Source organism: Crocuta crocuta, unplaced genomic scaffold (assembly GCF_008692635.1).
Source record: "Crocuta crocuta isolate KB4526 unplaced genomic scaffold, BGI_CrCroc_1.0 scaffold724, whole genome shotgun sequence".
Classification (NCBI taxonomy): Eukaryota; Metazoa; Chordata; class Mammalia; order Carnivora; family Hyaenidae; genus Crocuta; species Crocuta crocuta.
In genome coordinates this window covers 848930-862776 of record NW_027532430.1, presented here as the reverse complement: position 1 = coordinate 862776, position 13847 = coordinate 848930, and positions in this window count along the sequence as shown.

Sequence of the window (13847 nt, the reverse complement as noted above, 5' to 3'; positions counted from 1 at the left end):
AATGAATAAACATTAAAAAGATTTTTAAAAAGAGAGAAAAAAGTAAAACTCTACTGCAAAAAGGTAAGATTAGAAAGATAAAGGAGGTAATTAAGAGAAGAAAATGCAGGTGACCAATAAATGTGTATCAATGCTTAATCCTTATGTCACGCAAGATCTTCTTCAGTAATTATTCAAAGTCCCTACTTGTAGTATATAACAATAAACTCTGTACTACTAGCTTTTACTTAGAATTTATTTATTTATTTAGTTTTAAATGTTTATGCAGTTTTGAGAAAGATAGGGAGAGAGTGAGCATGAGTGGGGGAAGGAGCACAGAGAGGGTTACAGAAGATCTGAAGTTTTAAAAGGAATATTAAACATGTTTTGGTAATATGTGTTTGTAATATTTGAAGCACTTATATTTTCTAAAGGAGAAAAATTTCGAATATCTAAACATTTCTCCATATTTTTTCCTTCTATGGATTCGTTCTTATATAAGTAATCTATATACTACCCAGATATACATACTGAGCTATACAGTTCTATAAAAGATGAGTCAAAGAGTGTCTAGTAAAAGACTAATAAAGATAAGATGACAGATATTTCATTTTATACACAAAATCAGTATAAGTGGTTGACAAAGAATTGGCGTTAAAATATTTTACTTTCTGAAGTGCAATCAAAATTAAGGAAGAATTTCAGAACAATCTTTAGCCTAGAGGAATATTCATAAATAAAAGAATTATTGCCATAGCACACTCACTGGAATTTGGTAATGGCAGTTGAAATTACACTGAGAGCATATTTAAAGGAGAATATGATTTTTCCTTAATGTATATATCTAGCTAGTAAGTAGTTCATTCAAGTCAGTCATCATAATCATTTAAAGTAAGATCTACCATATAAATTCAGAGAAATGGAAAATACATAGGGATAGAGAATAGGTCTAGCTAATGAAAAAAGAAAAAATGACAAATATGGTACAAATGATTAAATGAGGCACCTTTGGATTATTTAATGAAGTTTTCTAGGATTAGGTTATGGCTCACTTCAGATGAAACCAAGTTAACTCCATTTTAAAATTATCAGTACACAATGACAGAAATTCTGGGATGTGGGATACAGAAATATCATATGTAACAAATTTTACTAATTTCCCCACTTTAAAACATAAACAAAAATTTCCGAATAGGAGAAATAAAAAATGTCCAAATGCCAAACTCTTCTTAAATAAGACAAAATACACATCATTTTCAGAAGAATTTTAATTTTTCTTAAATAGCTGGACCTAAAATTAAAGCAAGCAGAAGAGCAAACCCATTCCTACTTCAGGAAAAATTCCTCATGATTCTTAAGAATAAAATATATTTACAACTTAACAATAATTATATATTATTGCCCTGATTATTATTTTTTTCCACAATAGAAATAAGTAATAGACATCGTTATTGGTGTTAGGTGATAGCTCATTGTCATTTTGATTTGTATTCCCTTATATTAATGTTTCTGAGTACCCTCAACAGCACCTGTTAGTCATCTGCTTACCTTCTTTTGTAAAATGTTTATTTAAATCCTTTGTGTTTTATTTAATCAGATTATTTGTTCTTTGCTATTGAGTTAGAATTCCTTATGTATTTTGGATATCAATCCTATTTGCTAACATAAAGGGAAAACCATCCACCTAAAAATTACTGATGTTATTTCTATATGTTACATATTTATACATATTTATATCATATATGCATATATAATATATGATATATTTTGAACATTTCAGTGAATCTATATATATACATATGTTTACACTTGAATTCCTGTCAGGGAACCCTGGGCTCTGAAGGGTTGGGGGACCTCGTTTCCAAAGGGAGTGGAAACTTGGCAGAATCAACAAGGGTCCTACTCAATTATAAACTATGTAAGCTAGGCTACCACTTGGACACGCAGACCCCTAGTGTCTAGGGACAAGCAGTTTAGAGGATTCATCATATGGGCAGAAGAAATTAAATCTGAAAAGGAGAAGATAGAGTTGTTATTACACATTGGGGGCAAGAGGAATATGTTAGGAACTCAAGTTATCTACCTGGGTGTCTTCTCGTAATTCCTTACCCAGTTGGGACTATGAATGAACAAATGCAACAACTAAAACCTATGAAGAATAGAGCTACAGGGGGTACAGACTCCTCAAGGATGAGGACCTGGGTTAAACTATCAAGTATTCCACCAAGACCAGCAGAATTGCTAGGTGAGACAAGGAGTATTCAGAGTGTACATGAGAGAGGGGAGACTTTGGATACCAATTGTGACCAAAAACCTCTTCCAACACCCTTTCCTTTCAAATTTGTTAAATCTGAATGACAGGTTTTCAAAGCTTCTGCCTGCATATCCTTAGATCTTTGTTAAGAGTTATCCCAAACAAAAGGCTTGTGCTGTTAATAATGGCTCAACTTCTGCTTCACAAGGAATAAGCAGACACATTGGTCTTTGGTATCAAAATACTAAGATCTGGTAGTATTGCCTTTTAATATATAATCATGTGATAAACAGTATCATAACACATTGTTAAATTATTTAATTTTTTAATGTTTATTTTTGAGAGAGAGAGAGGGAAAGAGGGAGAGACAGAGAGAGAGAGACAGAACATGAGTGGGGGAGGGGAAGGGAGGGGAGGGAGAGAGAGAGAGAGAGAGAGAGAGAGAGAGGGAGAGGGAGACACAGAATCTGCAGCAGGCTCCAGGTTCTGAGCTGTCAGCACAGAGCCTGATGTGGGGCTTGAGCTCATGAACTTCAAGATCATGAGCTGTGCTGAAGATGGACGCATACCAACTGAGCCACCTGGGCACCCCAGATCTTAGAAACAGTTAAATCCGATACCAAATTTTTGAGATCAAGAAAGAGAAATGCAAAAATCATTTCAATTATGTATCAGTTTCATCAGCGTCATCTCAATAAATCATAAGACAGTTATGGGAATTAAATTCCAAAGTCAAATAAAGGTCAATAGGAATGTGGAACTTCGTGAATTCCTGATTATCCTGACAACTTAATTATTTTATTTTTTATTCTTTTTGAGAGAGAGAGCATGTATGAGAGATGTGGGACTCTATCTCATGACCCTGGGGTCATGAACTGAGTCAAATCAGGAATTGGACGCTCAACCAACCAGGTGTCCCCTGACAACTTAACTTTAAAGCATAGGACCAAATATATGCCAAGCAGTTAGTTAATTTTAGTTAATTTAGTCACGTTAGCTTTAAAATTAAAACGATCTTTAATTTATCAGTGTGCTGCCAAACTATATTGTCATTTAAAATAATCATGAGAAGGAAGGTGACACAAGTTGAACAATTTTATTATGCCCCAGATTACTTTGCAGGCAGTCTCCTTGAACTTTTTCTTCTGTTATTGCTAATCAGATAATTCATTATTGAAATAGGACTCTGAAAAGTTTGCAAGTAATACATTTCAATATTTTTTCTGTGCCAAAATCTATTAATTCATTTAATTGGTAGTTAGAGGCATTGATTTTGTGGTGACAATTTACATTAAAAGCAAAGCACTTTTCAGTAATCAGTAATTAGGGACACTGAACTACTCTAGTCAATGATTCATTACTCAAATACTGTAAGGCAACATAGAATGGGATAATTAATAATTATGAATTCAAATAACATTTTTCTAGATTGACATGGAACATAAAGCTTTACATTGAACTAACCGTGACAACTCTATTTTCAAATATTATATGTACAATAAAATATTACAAATTAAATAATAAATACTTTATGAAGTTCATTTAGAAATATAAAAAGGAATTGCATGAGCTATTATTGTCAGATCATACAATATTTTGCAAAAGAGTTTTGTCCAAAGTCACAAACCAAAGCTGTCATACACATTTTCTATATTTCCCCAGAAAGATCTTAAACTGAACACCACCTTCTATCTAATTAGGCTTCAGGGTTTGAAATATGTCACAGTACCCAGGAGAAATCCTAAGATAAATATGTCCAAACTAATGATGTAAACTTCATATGTAGACATGATACTTATCAGAATTTGAATGGAAGGAGATTTTAATACTGCTTTTTAAAAGCATATTCTTGAAGCATTAACACTTAGCTTCTAGTGATAGTTGCTATGTGAAGTCTGTTAGTATATATTTAATCTTTTTAAAGTTCCATGTTTACTTTTTAAAATATAAGGCAAAACTTAAATTTTTTTNCCCACGAACCGCGAGATCATGACCTAAGCGAAAGTCGGCCGCTTAACCAACTAAGCCACCCAGGTGCCCCTATATTTAATCTTTTTAAAGTTCCATATTTACTTTTTAAAATATAAGGCAAAACTTAAATTTTTTAAAAAATTTATTTGTTTATTTTTGAGAGAGTGTGAAAGAGAGCATACAAATGAGGGAGGGACAGAGAGAGAGGGAAGATATAGAATCCAAAGAAGGCTCCAGGCTCTGAGCTATTGGCTCAAACCCATGAACCATGAAATCATGACCTGAGCTGAAGTTAACAGACTTTGTCACCCAGGTGCCCTTAAAAGCTAAATTTTAAAGTATGGCAGAATGTGATAAGCACCACTAAAAATGAAACAGGAAATCAGGTTAAAAGGGATAGAGATGGAGATTCCATTTTCAAGAAGATGACTGGATGAACTCCATTAAGAAAATAAAACTTGAAAATAATGAAGGGGTAATTCTTGTAAGTATCTGGAGAAAGAGAGAAATGAGCCAAGGAAATAACCAGTGTGAGGGTCCTTAGTATCATGGACTGAGAAATGAAAAGGAAGACTGTCAGGTTGTAGCAGAGTGGGTGATAATTGTCACGCCAGAAAAGTTAGGAAAAGACAGCAAAGTCTGAGGATGAGGAGGTGAGTTGAAGTATGTGTGTCACATAAGTCCGTGGGAGCTTTTGCAACAAGTACAAAGGTACATTTTGCTGGATTTTGAATAGGAGAATAGTATAATCTGACTTAGACTTTCAAAAAATTGTTCTAGACTGTAAAATGACAAGGATCTAAGCAGAGAAAGGAGACTATTGTGTCCATCTGAGAAAGAGATAATAGTGAGGGGTGCCTGGGTGGCTCTGTTGTTTGAGTGTCCAACTTCAGCTCAGGTCATGATCTTATGGTTCTTGAGTTTAAGCCTCACATCGAACTCTCTGCCATTAGAGTGGATCCCGCTACAGATCTCCTTTCCCTCTCTCTGCCCCTGTTTGCCCCCCCAAAAATTATATATATATATATATGTGTATATATATATATATACACACACTGATTTAGGACAAAATATTAAGTAAGAGGCAGCAGAATTTCCTGATAGCATAAATGCAGTATTTGAATGAGAGGTATCAAGAAAGACTCTTGAATGATACTAATCATCTTTTCCTTTAATTTTCTATTCATTCCCTTAATTTTTGTTAACTTTTACTCTCTTATTTTCCTTTTTCCTTCCTCTCTTAGCACTCGTGATTTCGTGTCCTTTGAAATATTTTTCTGTCCTCCAATGCTTTCTTCTTTCAGTTTTTCTAAGGGCTCCTCCCTGATATGTGAACCACAGTTATCAAGCATCCATGTATCCAGATGGCTTCCACACACATGCTTCCAACCATTCCCTTAGAACTACGACAGTCTTTGTGGCCATCTTCAAAATCCATCTTGGGGTGCCTGGGTGGCTCAGTAAGTTAAGCGACTGACTTCTTTTCAGCTTGGGTCATCATGTCATGGTTCGTTAGATCAAGCCCTGTGTTGGGCACTGTGCTGACTGCATGGAGCCTGCTTGGGATTCTCTCTCTCCCTTTCGTTTCCCCTCTCCTGCTCACATGCTCTCTTTCAAAATAAATAAATAAATTTTTTAAAAAGATGCATCGAAATGTACCTTTTTTATGGTTCTTCCTGAACTGCCCTTCAATTTCAAATGCTTTTGTTTCGTTTTGTTTTACTTTATGATGTTATCTATTCCTTTCATTTATTATCTCTTTAAGATGATTATCTGAAGGCAGATAATTTGTTTTCTTTTACTTGTAGGACATGTATTTTTATTTTTTACCTTTTTTTATCCCAAAGATGTAATAAAAACATATTGTCTTTGATAAAAGACGCATTGTGTTAGATGTTCAAAACATGCACAGAAATATATAGCAAAGACCCTCCTCTCAGAATAGATATATGATATTCTAAAATGAAGACAAATCCTTGAACTTTAATAAAAGAACTGTTTTAAAACAAAATGTTAATATTTAGCATTAAATTTAACATTAAATTACTTAGATCAAAATAATATTATCAATATTCAATTAGTTATATCCATTTACAGCGGTATCAATATTTAAGGTGTACATACCTAATAGATGCATGCAAATTTTACCATGTTTTTCTCAAAAGCCATATTTAATTAGAAAACACACATTCTTATGTTGAATATAAATCAAAATATAAATATCTTTTTTTAAAATTCACACAAAACTATGGTAATATGAGTATTAATGTTAATATATAGTCACTACCAACCCAAACATTATTTGCAGTGAAATAAATTTAAATTTCGTTGTAGATGCAAAAGTTCTAAAGCATTAAAATGTATGAACTTTCATTTATACAAAAATTGCTGAAGAATGTTCTCACCATATACCTCTGCATCTGTTCTGAATAGGAAGTATTCAAATACATATAGTAATCAATATGCTAACTAAACAATACTCAGAGACTGAATTTAGTGATAGGTAGATTTTATTCTGCTAACAATTGTTGATAGGCATGTCAGTTTGCAAGACAATGTAACTTCATTTGCATTTTACCTAACTTTTGAGAAAGTTTAGATAGTGTATTATTTTGCCAGAATTCTAATGTCACACAGTCTATGCTTAATGTATATATACATATATATAAATTTTTAAGACTATATGAATGACATGAATTAAGTTATATCATTGACTGTAATATAATTAAAATAATTTTCACATAAGGAAATTATGAAGTTACTAAATGTATCCATCATATCTATTTATTTGTATATTAATTCATTAATTTATTTATACATTCAAAATATGTAATAAGTATAACTTATTTGTCAGACATTATCCCTGGAATGAAAAATGAAGAAAAGTACAATACATATAGCATCCAAACCTTAGAATGAAACTGACTAGTTAAAAGAAAGGATGAGAGATATTAGAAAAAAAAAGATTTATAATATCATTCATATACTATCCTTAACATCTGCAATACTATGGGCAGCACTTTTATCATTTACTTAACATAATTACTTTACAAAACGCATAATTTGTTCATCCTCTGAGAACTATGAGTTGAGGTTGGGGGGGGAGGCATTATTCTTTAATACATCGTTAAAATGGTGAATTATTTAATAAAACACATATGCTTATGGAATTTACACTTTCCTTCAGGAAAAAGAAAATAAATAGTAAATATAACTGACTCAAAGTTATATATATATAGAGAGAGAGTCTATATATATAGAGAGAGAGAGAGAGTCTATATATATATAGACTCAAAGACACATTTCAATACATCTAAATTATACCCTGTATGAACATTTTAGAGTTGTTTTACCTTCTTTTTTTTAAGTTTATTTATTTTGAAAGAGAGGGAAAGAGAGAGTGAGAGTGAGAGCAGAGGAGGAGCGGAGAGAGAGGGAGAGAGAACCCCAAGCACTGAAAGTACAGAGCCTCAGAAAGGCTCCAATTCATGATCTATGAGATCATGACCTGAACCAAAATCGAGAGTCATACATTTAACCAAGTGAACCACCCAGGCACACTATTTTTTTTTTACTTTCTACAACCCATCTTATAATTGAAAACTGTGCTCTCATTTTACATAATAAAATCTTTTTAAAATTTAAAGTAAATATAAAATTCCTATTTTGCTAGATAATGTAAAAGCTTACTGAACTGGAAAATTTTTTCAGTAAGTGGATTAAATTTAAAATCTATCATAATAAATAAATAAAATCTATCATAATTTAACATAAAACCACATTTTACAAATTTCTATATAATTTGCTTATGAAACTGCTATATAAGTGTATTTTGCCAGTCAGTATACATATTATATATTTTAGCAGTTAGTATACATACATACACTCATTTGAACTTTCATAACTTCACACATACATACACAAACACACATACATGTACACAATACCATACGACAAACATAGGTATCAGATTATTTCATTTGCTTGATGAATATGACTATTTAAATATGTTATGATTTATCAGAAGTTAACATGTTCTGCACAGAAGTCATTATCTGTCCTTTTTTACAGTCTCATCTCATATCTGCCTCCTCTTTTTTGCATTCCAACAACCCTAGTCAGTAAATCCTGAAAGTTCAATATATTTTATGTACTTGCATCTCTATCAAATATGTGTAATTCCTTCCACTATTTCTATAGCCACTGACATTATACTCACCTTTGAAGACTAAGATACAAAAATTTCCAGCAACAAATGTAAGGAGAAATGTGTCCTTTCTTTGATCTTATGGGGAAAATTATTGCTCTTAGTGATGGTTGTTCAATATGTGAAATATTCTCCACTTTTCTAGTTGCAACACTTCAAATTTTATTTTGAAACCCATGTTTTTTCAGTCTGGGTTTCTGCAATTTGGGGTGGGCCTGTTCCACTCACAACTGTAAGGACGGCCTTACTCAGTCTGGCCGGTCAGGGCACCAGTCTGGTGACAGGAATCAGTCAGGGATGAATTTATAATCCAACCAGCAAATAGGCAATTATAATTCCAAGATTTTTTCCCCCCTCTGGTGAATTCAAGAGAGGTATTCCATTTCTTTTTGTTTGAGTTGTGATGCAAGGTTTAAGCCTCATAGCCGTTGCAGATAAATGGCACAATATATACCCACTTGCATTGAATTTTTATTGACCTGCATCTAACCACCTCAAAATATAAACATATTTTGTTTACATTATATTTTATATATATATGTTATACATATATATATATTCATGTTTACCTTTGGCTGCTATTCAACCATGTATTATTTCCATATATGTTTTAGCTCATCTAAAATATAGATTTAATGGCACTTGTACATTAGAATCTAATATAATATATTGATATAATGCCTATTTACCAATAACCTGGTGAGTGAAATATGACCAGTTAATTGAAATTGTACTCTAAATACTGACTGTTCAAATGTGTATCCATGGTAGAATTAAAAGCAGAATATTAGGTTAACATATGTAATACGCAGAGAAACCATTCACATATTTGTGCAATAATTTTTTTATCTTCATCAATTATGCACCTGCTACCATTCCAATAAATATAGGCTGGTTGAAAAGAAGATAGTTATAATACAATGTGAAAAATGTTTTATGAAAGTACAAAAGACATAGAGAAATAAGTTGCTTAAAACAATGGTGAGATCCAGCAGGTTTATTTGAATTAGCTTTATGAGAGCAATTCATGTATGGCTTCTTTGAAAACTTGACCAACTGAAGGAGGAAAGGACAATATGAGATCAATCGACATTTTGGGAAGCAGCTGATTTCATGAGAATGGAGTGGGTAGGAAGGAGCCATAGAGTGATAAAAATGTTCTTGTTATCTCAGCATCTTAACTATTTTCTTACTGGTTTCTTTTTTTCTTAATATTTATCAGAGAGACAGAGAGACAGAGACAGAGAGAGAAAGAGGGAGAGGTAGAGGTGGCGGTAGAAAGAGAGTTGTGAGTTTGTGACCTGAGCCAAAGTCAGAGGCCCAACCAACTGAGCTACGCAGGCATCCCACTATTTTCTTACTCATTTCTAATGTAAAATGGGAACAATATAGGGGGAATTTCAGGTCCTTTGCCAGCTTTTAGTAAAAATATGTACAGTAACTATAGCTGCCTAAAATTTTGCTCTAAAACCCATGCCCAAGTTAGTTTAACTTGGGCATAATAGTTAGACTTTGGTCAGCTGCATTTTTTCCATGGATTATTTTAGTCTTTTATTTACAAATCATATAACTTATCATTTCAAAAATAGGCTACCTCAATTTGTTTTGTTATATACGTGGAAAAATTAGAAATAAATAAGTACAACATAGTTTTGAAAGATGGGACAAGTTCAGGAATAAATAAATTCAGTGCTTCATATTTTTATTGATTTAATATTACTTACTGACTGATGAAAAATATGGTAAATAGACTAGTAAACCTTTTATTGTCAGATATTTAGAACAAATTTCTTAGATCTGTCTGGATACATCAGGTAGCTGTGTTCTTCCATATGTGATGAAAACTTTTGTTTATGTTTCAATTTTTACATCTGTTTTGCCTTAGCCTTGTTTTCCATTATATTATTTATCCATGTCTGTGTTATATCTAAATTGGTCTCTCTTAGGATCTTTTGTTTTTGTGTTTTCTGCATGCAAAGTTGCATTGCTTATAGACAATAGGAAATATAAAAGCTTAGACTGAATGTACTGATTATAATGCTTTAAAGTTCACAATGGTTTCTACGCTTTTAGGCAAACTTTTTAGTTAAAAAAAATATGTTGTGTTCTTCATGTACTCAACTGTATAAATAGAGAAGTTGGAATTTAGAGGAACTTTTAATCAGTTAAATAAAAAAAAACAACAAATACACATGGAATTTAAAAAATAAAAATAATGCATAATTATACCCAGTATATAAAGTACATATGCATATAGGAGTTAATTAAGTTGGCATATTAGAGACAGATATGGTATCAAGAAGGACTTTAGAAAAGATCTTGGAAGTTTTGTCTGGAAGAATATATTTAACAAATCAGAAAAAGTACATACTACAAGGGGATAGAAAACATAAAGATAAGTGCCAATAGAAGAATCTGCAAATGGGGGCGCCTGGGTGGCTTAGGCGGTTAAGCGTTCGACTTTCACTTAGGTCATGATCTCGCGGTTCGTGGGTTCGAGCCCCGCGTCGGCCTCTGTGCTGACTGCCAGCTCAGAGCCTGGAGCCAATTTCAGAGTCTGTGTCTCCCTCTCTCTCTGACCCTCCCCTGCTCACGCTGTCTCTCTCTCTCTCTCTCCTAGAAATAAATAAAAAATATTAAAAAAAAAAAAAAAAGAAGAACCTGCAAATGGCTTAGTGAAGTATAAATTTTAAAATGTGTAACTTGGTGGGAAAAATGAGATTAAAATATGCAGAACACGTGATATTATATATAGAAAACCCTAAAGACTCCACAAAAATCTGTTAGACCTAATAAATGAATTTAGCAAATGTGTAGCATACAAAATAAATACACAACAATCTGTTGTGTTTCTATGTACAAATAATAAACTATCATAAACAGGAATAAAGAGAACAAATTCATTTACAAATGCATCAAAAAGAATAAAATACCTAGGAATACATTGAACTAAGGAGGTGAAAGATTCATATACTAAAAACTGTGAGATATTGAGGAAAGAAACTGAAGAAGACACAAATCAATGGAAAGTTATTCCATGCTAATGGATTGGGAGAATTAATGTTGTCAGATGTCCACACAACCAAAAACGATCTACAGATTCAGTCAATGCAATCTCTATCAAAATTCCAATGGCATTTTTCACAGAAATAGAACAAATAGTCCTAAAATCTCTATGGAAGCACAAAAGACCCAGATAACCAAAGAAAGAACAAAGCTGAAGGCATTAAAATAGTATGCTATGGGCATAAAAGAGACACACAGATCAATGAAATACAATAGAGAACCCAGAAATGAACCCATGTATATACAAAGTATTTTGTGATAAAGGAGTCAATGATATACAATTGGATCACTATCTTATACCATACACAAAAACAACTCTGAATAGATTACCTAAACATAAGGCTTAAACTTCTAGAAGGAAACATAGTGGCTGGCTCCTTGCCATAAGTCTTGGCAATGATGTTTTGGATTTAACAAAAACAAAAATAAACACATAGGACTACATTGAACTAAAAAGCTCTTTACAGCAAAGGAAAAAATGAAAAGGTAACTTCAGAATATGAAAAAAATTGAAAACCATATATCTGATAAGGATCTAATATCCAAAATATATAAAGAACTTATACAAACTGATAGGAAAAAAAAAACCTGATTAAATCTGATTAAAAAATGGGCAGAGGACACTTGTCCAAAGAAGACAATCAAATGGCCAAGAGATACATGAAAAGATGCTCATCAATGATCATCAGGGAAGTGTAAATCCTAACCACAATGAGATATCACTTCACATCAATGAGAATGATTATTTTTCAAATGACAAGAAATAATGGGTGTTGGAGAGGATGTGACAAAAAGGGAATCTTTGTGTACTGTTGCTAGGAATGTAAATTAGTACAGACATTACAGAAAATAGTATGGAAGTTTCTAAAAAAATTAAAAATAGAACTATCATATGATCTAACAATTCCAGTTCTGAGTAATTGTTGGAAGAAAACAAAATGAATATCTTGAAAAAATATCTGTGCCCCCATGTTCATTACAGAATTATTTACAATAACCAGGACATGGAAACAGAAAATTATCAATGAATGGATGAATGGATATAGAAAATTTGGTATATATAATTTATAATAATGTAATTTATATTAATATGTATATAATTTAGATACCCAAAAAATAAATCCTGTCATTTGAAACAAGATGGATGAAACTTGAGAACATTATACTAAATGAAATAAGTCAGAGAGAAAGAAAAATACTATATAATCTCACTTATCTGTGGAATCTAATTTTAAAAATCCACATAAACTTGAATTCATAGGTACAGTGAACAGATTACTGGTTGCCACAGGCAGGTGGATGAAGGATGTACAAAATGGCTGAAGGAGGTTAAAAGGCATAGAATTCCAGTGATAAGATAACTAAGTCTTGAAGATGTACTGTATAGCATGGTGACTACAGTAAACAATACTGTTTGTATATATGAAAGTTGCTCAGGGTGTATATTTTTAAAATTCTCATTATAAGAAAAAAAATGCAATTATGTACGGTGATGGATGTTAGACTTCATGTGGTAATCATTTTGCAATATGTACATTTTTCAAATCATTATGTTCTATGCCTAAACCTAATACAATATGTCACAATAAAAAATGGGTTCCTGAATAGAAAAATGAGATGAAAATTTAGCTGCAACCAAAGGATATTTTACACCCTACAAACACAGTTGTACTTATCCTATAGGAAAGGGAAATTTTAAATAGGAGGGTGGTAAGTCTGTAACCACATTACAAATACATTTCCCTGGTACAATTTAGATGAAGGAATGGGAGGGATGGCAATATGGAGAACTGGAAACTAGTCAATAGTTTGCAAAATATACCTGAGAAATGCAAAATTCCTAAATTTAGCCAGGGATTCTTGATGAAGGAGAGGAAGGAGTTAATTATTTTTAGTAGACAATATTTGGGGAAATGGTTTTGATTTGAAAGAAAGTTTGAACTTCAAGTCAGACTGCTTAACTGGAATTCAAATTTAATATTTACTTCCAGTAAGATTTTTAGAAGCTAATTACACATTTGACTCGCAATTTCCCATTTGTATATGAGATCTAACAATTTATTAGATATCTATGGTTTTTTCTCATAGTTGTCCATCTCACTTCTACCTATATGCCGTTCTATATTTCTCAACATAAAGAATAGTTATGAAGGGGTACCTGGGTGGCTTAGTTGGTTAAGCCACCAACTCTTGATTTCAGCTCAGATCATGATCTTACAGTTATGAGATCAAGCCCTGCATCGGGCTCTGCCCTGGGCATGGAGCCTGCTTAAAATTCTCTCTCTCCTTCTGCCCCTTCACTGCTTGCATGCTCATTCTCTTTCTCTTTCCCCCTGTCTCTCTCCTAACCCCTCCTCATAAATGAATAAT